We start from the raw sequence: 13,250 nt of genomic DNA, 5'->3' as shown, positions 1-13,250 counted from the left end.
CCTCCCCTCTAATGACAGTCTACCTCGAGTCCCTTTTATGTTTCATCCTGGGTTTGCCTAGACAAGGTCTCCCAGGAGACGAGGCATTTAAGATGACTAACCCACTCAGAAGGGATCCACACTCAGACTTAGGGGACAAGCAGCACAGTTTGGTTGAGTGCTTGCCTATTATTTTGGAGATAAATGGCTGTGAAATCCTCAGGAAATCACCTTTTCTGGACCTTGGTGCCCTCATCTGTCAAATAAGGGTCCAAGCTGTATTTTACAATCCCAACATTTTCTGATTCTAAACAATCAGGCTAGAGATGAGAAACGGTAGCCAAAGACTAGGATCAGCTCAGAGTACCCCAGTGCAAACACCTGGAACAGACCCAGCATACAGCAGGTGCATGCCTTGCTGAGACCCAGGGCCTGTGGAGTAACCAGACACTTAAAGAGCAGTTTAATCATTCTGGTTACTATGAGGAAACACCTGCTCATATAGAAAACTCAAGCAATGTGGAGATAGAAGAAATATATATATATATATATATATATATATATATATATATATATATATATATCACCACAAACATATAAACCAGTTTATAGAAATGTAATTGCACAAAGAAGCTATTTGTAAGAGGACTTTTTTAGTTAATCACATACTGGGCTCTTCATTGTGAAAACACAGACTGGAGACAGGCATCGTCAATGTCAGCGTCCGCTTGTGTCCGTTTATGTGATTTAGTTAGCCCCTCCCTAGTTGTGGGAATTTAGGTTGTTTCTGTTGTTCTTAAAAATGATAAGTGGCGCTGGTTACCATACGGAAAGGTTGTGAGGCATGAGCCACGACAAAACTCAGTATCAGAACTTTATTGGGGGGGGGTGTGGGCGGTGCAGAACAAAAGAACCAGACCTGGGGAAGAAGCACGTGGAGAGAGAGAGAGAGAGAGAGAGAGAGAGAGAGAGAGAGAGAGAGAGAGAGAGAGAGAGAGAGAGATAGCAGGGGCGGGGGAGAATAGAGGAAGGAGGAGTCAGTGTCTGGCTTTTTTAAGGATTCCCATACACATGTGCAGGTGGGCTTACAGAGCACATAATCACCAGCGCACACTGATGACGTAAGACCCAAGACCCCTTGCTTAGCTACTGAACTGCACATGTGTGGCCATGCAGCTGGAGTGGCAGCAGAATCCTAACAGTTTCCAGTTTCCTGTCCTTATGAAGAAATGTAATATTTTCCCGTGTGGTTTTGTGTATTTTTATTTATGTATGTGTGTGTATCTGTGTGTGCTTATGCCACATGGATGCAGGTGCCTTTGGAGGACAGTAGAAGGCCTCAGATCCCTTGGAGTTGGAGTTACAGGCAGTTGTGAGCTGCCCAAAAATGGGCTCTGGGAATTGAACTCAGGTCCTCTGGAAGAGCAGCAAGCTCTTTTAACTGCTGAACTAGCTCTCCAGAGGTTTCATTAGTGGAATAACTTCTAGGAAGTAAAATTACTGAAGTGAACCTATTCTTCAAGTAGCAATTTCACCTACAGGATTTTGTCTGACAGATACATACTTTTGTTCAGACACTTATATACAAGGTATTTAATATAACATTAATTACGATGGAAAGAGAAAATACCTTTGTCTTGCATCAGATGTACTCATGCAAGAAAATGTGATGCAGCCATTCAGTAAAGGGAGGCTAGTGGACAATGCTGATATGAAATAGTATCCTAGATACATTGCAAAATTAAAAACAGAAAGTTAGGTGTTAAGTGAAGGGAGGAAATGAAGGTCAGAAGTAGGTAGAAATGATTTTTGAACTCTTAGAAATATTTTACTGTGTGTATATATATCATCTTTTCAAAAAAGATTATTTAAAAGAATAAGACACCACGGTGTGCTTGGCTTTCTCTGTCTTTCTGTGCACTTATTTTCAAGGCACCATTTCTCATATAGCTCTCCTGTCCTGAATGCTCCATGGCATGCCATCATCTACCGAGTTTACCTCAAACCCTTGATCTTGGTCTTCAATACCTTTTATAGCACAATTCTAATGTTTACTAAGTTTTTGTTTTTGTTTTTGTTTGTTTTTGAGACAGGGTTTCTCTGTGTTGTTTTGAAACCTGTCCTGGAACTTGCTCTGTAGACCAGGCTGGCCTCGAACTCACAGAGATCCACCTGCCTTTGCCTCCCAAGTGCTGGGATCAAAGGCGTGCGCCACCACAGCCTGGCTATTTACAAGTTTTTTATTTCTCTGTGTGAGCAGTCACAGCATTATGGCATGAAGATGTTGTATGTGCTATTCCCAAAAGCAATATTTAGTCTTAAGTGCTATAGTGGAGCTGGGAATGGTGGCTTATGTCTATAATCCCAGCACCCAGGAGGCTGGGAAACAAGAAGATTGCTGAGTTCAAAGCCAGCTTGGGGGCCAATCTTAAAAAAAGGGATGAAACACTATATACTACCAACTGAGTTTAGAGGCAGGATACCACAGCCAACAGTGTGGTATCAGAAGCTGAGTTTAGCTAGTATCTGGCAGAGACCATGTGTTTAGAGATGCTTGTGTCATGTGATTTGCTTGAGATCAGACTACTTAGATTTCAGCTCCACCTCCCTGTTGGTAAATAACTTGAACTCTCAGTGCCTCAGTTCCCTCATGTGCAAGATGGAGGATGAAAACATCTGTCACACAGGGTTGCCCTGAGAGTTAAGTTCCTGTGACATCAAATGCTTAGAGGCATGCACAGCATAGAATCAGCATTCTCTCCAGGCTGTTCGGTTTTGGGGTTTGCTGTGCTGGGGTCTGAGCCCAGGGACCTCCCAGGCCAGCTGTGCCACGCTGTGGAGCCTACAGGGCCTCGGCACGACTGTTCTTGCTTTCTCCTTCTCACTTCCCACGTTCAGCTTTTCTACATGAATTTGTTCGTTCTTTAATGTCTGAGGAAGTGAGAGCAGCTAAGAAACTTTCAGCACATTGGCTCTGCTCTTTTAACAGCGTATCTCGGGCTGGTCCTTCTGCCCAGTGTTCATCTTTGTTTTTGTGCAAAATCTCTGGTCCAGCTGAGCTCCTCACCTGGAAGCCTGACCTGGCTGCAATGACTTCCAGGGCTCTCAGTTCTTTGATGCTCCCTTCACTTGTTGTCTGTCTGTCTGTCCATCCACAAACCTCTTATTGCAATGGGTTGTTTTGTTCCACTTGAATTCCATTGAGGACTTTATATTCTGTAGTCCTCCCATTTGCTTCCAGTATCAAACTCTACATTCTACAGACAGCAGGTTGTGCAAAATCCTCATTGAGGAGAGTTGAGAGGAACAAAGACTTCTTAATGGGCAATGGAAGATGACAGAGGGAGGGGCTTCTCCAGGGAGCCTGTGCAGGCCCTCCCCTTGGATCAGTGATGGGTGTGGTGGTATTTTGTTTGTGCTTTAACAAATAAATCTCGCCTGATGATGAGAGAAGCAGAGCAGCCAGCCACTAGAGAGACTTACCTCCACCGAATCCTCAGACTTAAAGGGCCGAGCTCCTGTCTTCACCTCACCTTATCATTTCCTCTCTCCACCCAGCCATATCACTTCCTGTTTCCTCCTCTCAAGTGCTGGGATTAAAGGTGTGTGCCACCACTGCCAGGCCTCTAGTGGCTAGCTCTGCACTCTGATCTTGAGGCAAGGTTTATGTGTTAAAACACAAACAAAATATCACCATAGATGGGGCCTTCACATGCTTAACCAAAGCAATCACCTTAGAGAAACTAAGAATTTTCTTGAATTTATTTACTTCTAAGTTTACTGTTGTTTTGATTATTATAGACTGGGCCCTGTAGTATTTCCAGGGCCCATGTTATCTATCCAGGCCTGTCTCAGGGGGTCAGAGGCTGAGCTGTGACTCTGTTAGTGTGTGGTCCTTGAGCCGGCACTCTCTGTATCTCTAGGCAGCTGGGAAGCAATGCAGGCCATGTCATAGACCCCCTGCTGTAGCTCGGATCTTGTCCTCTAAAGGCCCACACACTGAAGGCCTAGAATCCAGCCCTTCAGGTTTTCAGATGAGGGGATGATGGGACCCAGCCCCTCTTCTTTCCTTTTTTGTCCTCACCAGTCCCGGCCATGAGGTGAGTGGTTTGTTCAGCCATGCGCTCCTGCTGTGATGTGGAGCCTATAGCAATGAAGCAACTGGTCATAGATGGGAAAACCCCACCATGAGCCAGAATGTCCTTTTCTTTTTAGAAAGTTCATCATCTTAAGTGTTTGTTGTAGTAACAGAACGCTGTCTAATATAACTGCTAAGCCAGAATCTCCATTTGAGCAAGTTATAGGGTGATTAATATACATATTACATTTAGGGAAGCTCTAGTCCTCAGAGAAAGATCCAAATTCCTAAGACTCTATGAAATTCTGTAGCAATTAAAGTGTTTGGTTTTTGCCTTTAAATTTTTTTTCCCTCGTGGGTGAAGTTTTCTAGTGGCTATATGAAATATTGCAAAAAAAAAATACTGAATGGAGACTTCTCTTATGGGAATCTAGCTGCTCTCAGTTGAGCCTTTCATTTAAAGAGCTATGTAAAAAAGCCAAAATGTCCTCCCCAATACCATAAAAAACCCAAAACAAAGCAAACAGGCTGCTGAGTCATCTTGATAGCCCCTCAACACGTTTTCAGAGCTGCTGGCTGGAACCTGGTTCCCTTGTGGGACTCCAGCGTCACCCCTTTAAGGAAAATGACACATTGACCCAACTCACAAGGGAGAAGAAGTAAGGCTAAATATGAGATCACCCCCAGAAAAATCCAAGGCATTATTCCCTGAAGGGGCACCCAATGCCCCCATGGTGCCAGGAACCCTATTTCCAAACTCGGCCATAGGCCTGTTGCTGCCCATGAGAAGACTCCAAAGTCTGAGCAGCCAGCTGCTAAGTACTCCAGCCAGGAGTCACCTGAATGTCTTGGGGACTCATCCTCACAAGACAGTGAGTCAGAGGGACACATCTGGACTGGTCTGGTAGCAGGCCATCCTCTCTCTGGATCTTTGCTAATCCAGCTATAAAATGTAGATGAGACTGATCTCTCCAGCCCTGGATGAAGTCACTGGATAACTAATAAAAGACTATGAAGCCCTAACTCATTCTTCATTGCCTTGTCCTCAGAGCCATGACCCTGTTGGGTGATCGAGACAGCCGGAGTTCAGACCCTGGCGAGAGAGGCGCTCATCCAGCAGGAAGCCAAGGCACCCTTGTAGCATCCTCAGAAGATCTTGTGTGTGGGTTGGTAGTCATGAATAGGTTAGGAAAAGGAAGGTGGCTTTGCCCCATCCCCAGTGTCTAGGAATTGCTGGATTGTCCATCTCTCCATTGATCAAACATCGTTATGAACCTCAAGCTACCATAGTAGCTACAAAAACCTCATGCTTTTGGATGCTTAGGAGACTTCCATGATCTTTCTTCAATTCATCCATTTTCCATTTATTCATTCTTGTCCAAATCCATTTAACAAAGACTTTCCTGTGCCCTTGAAAGGGTCAATCATTGGAACATAAAATGCCTGTTTTTAATGTCATCTTTTCTACTAATGTCCAAATGTCATCTGATTCTAAATCTTCTTCTTACTTCATGTTGGTTCATACATTCCATGATGGAAACAGTGTTTTTGAAGTATTTTTAGCTGAACCTCCTATTAACAGGGTTACCTATAGAGGCCAAAGATTTCGGTAACTTGGGGATAGGGAAGAGAGGACCAATCACAATGGGCTGTCGTCTAGAATGGACTGTTTGATTAGGTGTTTTGGTTTTATGTTTTTGCTTGGTGTGGTTTTTTTCCTAAGCTGATGTTGTCTTTAAAAGTAGGCTCTGCCAAGAGAAGGTTTAGTAAATTCTACACTTCCATCAACTATAAGAGATATGCCTAGTAGACTTGATGATGAATGTAACTGTAAGCAACAGTCAGAGGTCTTTGGACATACCATTTAATGAATGTCCTTTCCACCAACCCTAGATGAGAAGTCCATCTCCGATTATGGTAGGAAGGGAAAAGGAGGCCTGGAGGAGAAACAGACAAGATATTTGCCTGATCTCATTTCTCTGGGCCAAATTCCCAGAGAGGAGAAAATAGCAGTAGCTAAAAGTTTCAGAGAAAAGCCAAAATTAAGAGGGTTTTTGTTGCTGGGCGGTGGTGGTGCAGTCTTTAATCCCAACACTCGGGAGGCAGAGCTAGGTGGATCTTTGTGAGTTTGAGGCCAGTCTAGTCTCTGGAGTGAGATCCAGGACAGGCACCAAAACTACACAGAGAAAGCCTGTCTTGAAAAACCAAGAGGCTTTTGTTAGTAACTATAGCAGGAACAATGGAGTAGTAGTGCCTTCTTTGGGGCTGGTGTGGGCATAGAGGTTGAGCAGGGAAAGGTTGGAGGAAATTGCTGTGATTATTTAGCAAATATACTTAGGATGTGCATATGTTTGGGCTGGTGGGATGGCTCAGCAGGTAAAGGTGCAGGCTGTTGAGTCTGATACTTGATTTTGATTCCCAGATCCACATGGTGGAAGGAGAGAACCAATTCCTGCAAATTGTCTTCTGGTCTCCACACATGCACCATGGCATATGCATGCGCCCCTGCCCCCACACACAAAAAGAAATGACTATACAAAAAGAGTTCATATTTTACTTAATGTGAACTTTACAGCCAACAATGATATCTTCAATTTATCTTGAAATCCATCTCCAAAATAAGGTGGTTGGATGGCTGGATGGGCAGATGATGAATTAAGTATAGGATGATGTTAATGGTAGGACCTTAGGTGGTAGGCATACAATATTCCCTATTAAATTCTTCTAACTTTACTCTTTGAAAGGATTTATAAATAAAATGAAAAAAGGAATTTGGTTCCATGGAGTGTCATGTTAAGTTTACTAATCATTTTGTAAAATTAAAAAAAAAATAGTGTGCGTGTGTGTGTGTGTGTGTGTGTGTGTGTGTGTGTGTGTGTGTGTACAACATCCAGTATCCTGCTCTATCACTTTCTATCTTGTTGCCTTGAGATAGGCTCTTTCTCACTGAACTTGATGCCACCATTTAGGCCAGGCATGTTGGCCAGTGAGCTCCCAGGATCTGCCTTTCTTTGTCCCCTTCCCATGATGGGGTTACAAGCATTCATGGCCATGTCCTCATATTTTTATGTGACTCCTGGGGATCCACACTCAGCTCCCCATGCTCGAAGAGTAAGCACTCTTACCCAATGAACCATCTCCCCAGCTTCTGCCCAGCCCTTTTGAATACTCTTGCTGGATGAATGTTATGAATTTCTAGTTTTAGATTCATTACCCAATGTTAGAACACTCAGGTTCCAGCTTCTCTTGTGTGTAGAACCACTGGACTTTGACTTGTACTTGTGAAATCAGGTCCAGGCAATCAGGATTCCGCAAGCAGGATTCCATGCAGAAGCCCACAATTAGAGGATATTGACACCAGTATTGCTGGCATTGACTGAACAGGGACAGGCTAGTAGCAGCTATTAGTTTTTTCTTTTTCAGGCCAGTTCTGAGGTTCCGAACATCATTTGGTGTGTGTGAGCTGCTGCTGATTCTGTAGATCTGTGGGTCCTCTTCATCCTCTTGAGATAAGTCTTGTACGCATCTAGACTGATCTCAACTCAAGATCCTTCTTGCTGGGCCTCCTAAGGGCTGAGATTCCAGATATGTACCAGCCCAACTGGGCCTCCTCATCCTCTCCATAAACAACTCATCCAGATAGGACTGGTACAAGCCTCATGTCCACAGCAGGTAAGAGTTCAGAACTTCCACATATCAAGGAAGGGGAAGCAGAGACGATACATCAATGTCTGCTGACTGGGAACGTTTTGGCTTTGCAACAGAAACCATGCAGACTGAGAACTTCTCAACTGAAGGGCCATGGGAAGGGCCACAGCCTCCAGGTCTAGGAACTAACATGGCTTGAAGGCAAGGTGGAACTAGGCATTCATCAAATGTCACTAGAGAAGGATCAGAGCAGATAAATATCTCTGTAAACAGATCACATGAGCATTAACTAACTCAATCGTGTGATCTCTACAGATACAATCTTGGAGAAGAGCAAATCTGATAGCCTGAGCATCCATGTTCCTTGGTCTGAGTCATCTTGCTAAGACCTTGAAGTGTCAAAGGAGCAATTGACACAGGTTGAAAATTCTTTCCTGGGACTCAACAGGACCAGGGCTTAAAAATATTAGATTAGTGGTTTAAAATTAGGTTCTTCACCCTTTTGAGGAATTACGCTATAATTTACTGTGTGCTGGGCACCAGAGGCTGCTGGGATCTGCTTCTCCTGGAATGCTGGGCATCTTAGTTGTTTCTACATGTCAGCCCTTAAAGGTGCAAAGCTACTAACAGAAGTAGTAAGAAATGGAATTCAGGAAGCTTGAGTTTAGAACACATTCTTTTCATTAATGATTACTAATTAATTATTCTTTATTCTCTCTCTCTTTTTTTTTTTTTGTTTTTTCAGACAGTATCTTGTAGCTTGCACCTTAGCTACTTGTTAGCTCCTCACAGAATCGCTCTTCTGGTGCTATTAAACGTGCCACCGCCCCGCTAATTATTTCTTAATTCTATAGATAGGGCTGCTATGGCACACACACACACACACACACACACACACACACACACACAATTGAACCTTGTAGAGTATGGGTTGTCCAGTGTGTGTGTGTGTGTGTGTGTGTGTGTGTGTGTGTGTGTGTGTGTGTGTGTGTAAGAGAGAGGGGAAAGATGGGAGCATGTACCACGTTGCATGTGTGGAGGTCAGGGGACAACTTTGGGAGTCAGTCTCCTTTCTTCTTGTTTCTGAGGTAGGATTGTATCATTACCTCGACCTCCCTGTCACCAGGTGAAGAACCATTTTTCATACACGTCAAATCGTTTCCTAGACTTCCCTCTGCTTTCCAGCTAAAAACATTTGCTGTTTTTACCTTCCTCTAGGCTCGCCTATCTTTGTGCAGGTACACCCTTTATGGAAGAATTTTTTAATTTTTAACCAATACACAATCATTGTTCATGAAGTACATTCTGGGGTGCAGTGTGATATTTTGATACATACACACAATGTGTAACTATTGAATCGGGTAAAAAAGTAAACCCCTTACCTCAAATAGTTACCATTTCTTTGTACTGGGAACACAAAAAGTCCCTCTTCTGGATACACCGCAACAGACATTAAGTTCTCTTTAGTCACAGTCCCCATTTACACACTGTGCTATTGGTAGAACACTAGAACTGCCCTGTCATTTGGAGACACTTCAAAACATGGCCACAGATACATCCACTGCAGTTTCTGATGCCCACGCCTCTTTACTTATCTGTCTGACAAAGCTCTCAGGGACAGATTTTTGTGTCTGGGCAAGCAGCACTCCTGCCTGGCTGTCTGAAGTCTGAGGCTAAGCCTTTTTTCCTGGATGAAGTCAGAGCTGAAAAATCTCTCACACCTAAATATTTCTTTTCTTCATTTCCATTTCCCTTAAGAGCTTGTAATTTTCTCTAAGGACAAAAAATAATGAGAGTTTGATTGTAAGAATATTTTCACAACCAATTCAATTTGGGATGCAATAATAACAGGATAAAAAAGCACTTATGACTTTAGGACTCAGAGGAAGAACATCATTCTCCCAGCAGAATTAAGTTACTTTTATTCTGTTTCCTAGGAAACCTTTGATTAAAAAAAATTCCTCTCCCAATTCTGAGCTGTTTATGTATCTCTTAGAAATGGTCAATTTCTACTGTGTTGGCATAGCTATTATTTCTTTGTCTGTTTTTCTTTCTTATAAGGTTCCTTTAAGGCTCGGGATTGTATATTACTCGCTTTTATCTCCCTCCACCCATTACCATCTTGACAAAAGCTGGTCTTAATAAAACCTTTTATAAAAGGATGAGTGAAGAGTGGCAGGTTTCCAAACATAGAAACTGCAGGGCTGTGTCTAATCTCCCGCTATTCTGTAGTGCCTTACATCCGTGTGTGTGTGTGTGTGTGTGTGTGTGTGTGTGTGTGTGTGTGTGTGTGTGTGGTGTATGGAGGTGGGCGGGGAGGAGGAGAAGAAGAAAAATTATCAACAAAGTCTCTCAAATCTCGCTTTCTCTCTTTTAACGCTGGACATTAAACTCCAGCCTTTCACATGCTAGGTAAATATTCTTCCACTGGACTATGTCCCTAGCCCTCATTTAACTCCATAATTTCAAGACACAGTCTCACCGGATTGTCCTAGTTGGCCTAGAAGTTGTAACCCTCTTGCTCTAGCCTCCCTAATAATTGGGATTATAGGCATATGTCATCAGGCCTGGTTTCAATAAAGTACCTTAAGAAAAAAAATAGCCAAAGGGTATGATGTTTATTTTTGGTGGTGAGATGTGTTTCTTGGAGGCAGCAAATAGGTGGATTCTGTTTTCTAATCCACTCTGCTAGTCTGTGTCTTTTTGTTTGCTTGTTTTTGTTTTTTTGATATGGGATTTCTCTCTGCAGCCCTGGCTGTCTTGGAATTCACTCTGTTAAACCAAATGAGGCTAGCCTCGAACTCACAGAGGCCTACCTGCTTCTGCCTCCTGAGCATTGAGATTAAAGGCGTGTGCCACTATGCTCAGATAGTCTGTGTCTTTTTATTGGGGGAGTTGAGACCATTAATATTCAGAGTTACTACTGAAAGATGTGCATTGATTGCTGTAGTTAGGAAAGAGCCACATGAGGCGTTCCAGCTTCTAGTGACAGAATTTTCCTACATATTAGCCAAGGTGATGAATATATGAACTGGAATATGATATAATCCATCTTTATAAGTAAAATTAGAATTTTACTGTTAAGCTTGATGAATTGTATCATTGTTAATATGCTGGCTTACTTGCTGAACTTGGTTTAGAAAGAAACCCTGTCTCAGTCAATGATGTGGGGAGGGATTGAGGAGTACCCAATGTTAACCTCTGATCTCCACATGCATGTACACATACGCTTGTGTACCTGTACACACGTATACCCACACACATGCAAACATGTATACCATATACACACATACAAACATGATACCAAACATGAAAAATAAATAAGAATAAAAATAATCAATAACAGTGATTAAAATGGCAAACTTTATGCTTTATAACAATAAAAGGGATGGAAAATTGGAGAAGATAGAAATGGTCTCCACCTTGATTGGTAATCAAATTTTATCAAATTGAAAACTTAATAACTGAATTCTAGTGGCTGAGGAGATGGATTAGTGGATCTGTAAGCATGAAGGCCTGAGTTTGAATCCCTAGAGTCCACATACAAACATCACTTCAGGGTGAGGTGGTGGAAAAGGTATTTAAAGTCAATGGAAGTTTCTGACTGCAATGGAATAGGGCCAGATATCAACAGCAACAGAAACTACAGAAAGCATACAAATGCTTGTAGATTAAACAACACACTAGTTAATAATACCTGAGTCACTGAAGAAGTCAAGGATGAGAAAAGGAAGTTCCTAGAATTGAGTGAAAATGAAAACAAAACATACTAAAATCTGTGGGACACAATGAAGACAGTCCTAAAAGGAACATTTATAGTATTAAATACATATATGAAAATATTTGAGAGATCTCAAGTAAACAACTAAATAAAGTAATGATAAACCTTAAGGCCTCAAGAAAGGAAGAATAAACCAAATCTCCAAATAGCAGATGGGAAGAAACCATCAAAATTAGGGCAGAAATTAACAAAATAGAAATAAAAAATACAAAGAATTAATGAAATTAAGATCAGCTTATTTGAGAAGATAGACAAAACCAACCAACCTCTTAGCCAAATTAACTAAAAGAAGGAGAAAGAAGATACAAATAAGTAAAACTGGAGTTGAAAAGGGAGGCGTCACAACAGATACTAATGAAATAGAAAAGCAAAGAAAACTTCCAAGTTCTTTACGAAGCTAGTGTTGTTCTGATATCAAAATCAGGCAAAGACATCACACACACACAAAAGTAAATTATAGAATGATCTCCTTGATAAACATAGATAGAAAAGCCATTAATAAATTACTAGGAAGCTGAATTCAACATGGTATCCTCATGACCAAGTTGGGTTTACACCAGCAATGCAGGGATGGTTTGATATACATAAATAAACATAATCACATTAAATGAAGTAAAAAGCAGAGATCACAGGATCATCTCAGTAGATGTGGGAAAAGCTTTTGAAAAAAAATTCAGTATCCATGATCAAAGTCACGGATAGACTAGGATACCTCAATAAAATGAAGGCTATATATGGCAAGCCTGTGCTCAACACTACTAAGTAAGAAAAGCCTCAAAGCATTCTAATCTGTGACTTGGAACAATGCAAAGATGTCCATTCTCTGCGCTTCTATTTGGTACAGTGTTTGAAGCCTTAGGCCAAACCACAAGAGAAGCAACTGGGAAAAGAAGAATCCAGTGTCCCCTTTTACACATGGCATGATTCTATACATAAGAGACCCTAAAGGATCCACAAACAAACAACCTCTTAGAGCTGACAAATGTCTTCAGCAAAGTGGCAGGATACAAAGTTAACATACAAAAATGAGTACTCCTCCTATATACTAGTGACAAATATGTTAATAAAGAAATCAGAGAAATAACCCCATTCAACACAGCCACACACAAACAATCACACAACACACGACAAGACATATATGCAAAGAGCAAGTACAGAAATAAAACAAAACTGACAGACATAGATGCACTTTTTATTCTACACTGAAGTACTAGAGTGGTTTTCTAGCCTGCCACTTTGCTGAAAGTGCTCGTCAGTTCTTTTCCGGTGGAGTCTTTCCAGTCTCCTGTGTGTAATTATGTGATCTACAAAGGAGTTCACTTTGATTTCTTTCTTTCTCTGTATATATCTTTTTTTGCCTCTCTCCTGAACTTAGCAGAAATGTTTTTGAAATCCCCCCTCTTTTAATATAATGTTGGCTCTGGGTTTGCCACATATAACCTTTATTATATTGAAGTATATTCTTTCTAGTCTGAGTTTCTTCAGACTTTATTATGAAGGAACATTGGATTTTGTCAAAAGCCTCTTTTGTGCCTCTTAAAATGACCATGTGGTTTCTGTCTTTGAATTCATTTATGTAATTTATAGTATTGATTTATATACGTGGAACCATCATTGTGATTCTGGAAATGAAGCCAACTTGATTATGGTGAATGATCTTTAGGAGAAATTTTTGAATTCTGTGTGTGTGTGTGTGTGTGTGTGTGTGTGTGTGTGTGTGTGTGTCTACATTAATCAAGAAAATTGGTATGCAATTTTTCTTTT

The sequence above is a fragment of the Peromyscus leucopus genome, chromosome 4, assembly GCF_004664715.2.
Source record: "Peromyscus leucopus breed LL Stock chromosome 4, UCI_PerLeu_2.1, whole genome shotgun sequence".
Taxonomy (NCBI): domain Eukaryota; kingdom Metazoa; phylum Chordata; class Mammalia; order Rodentia; family Cricetidae; genus Peromyscus; species Peromyscus leucopus.
This window is presented reverse-complemented; position numbering follows the sequence as displayed.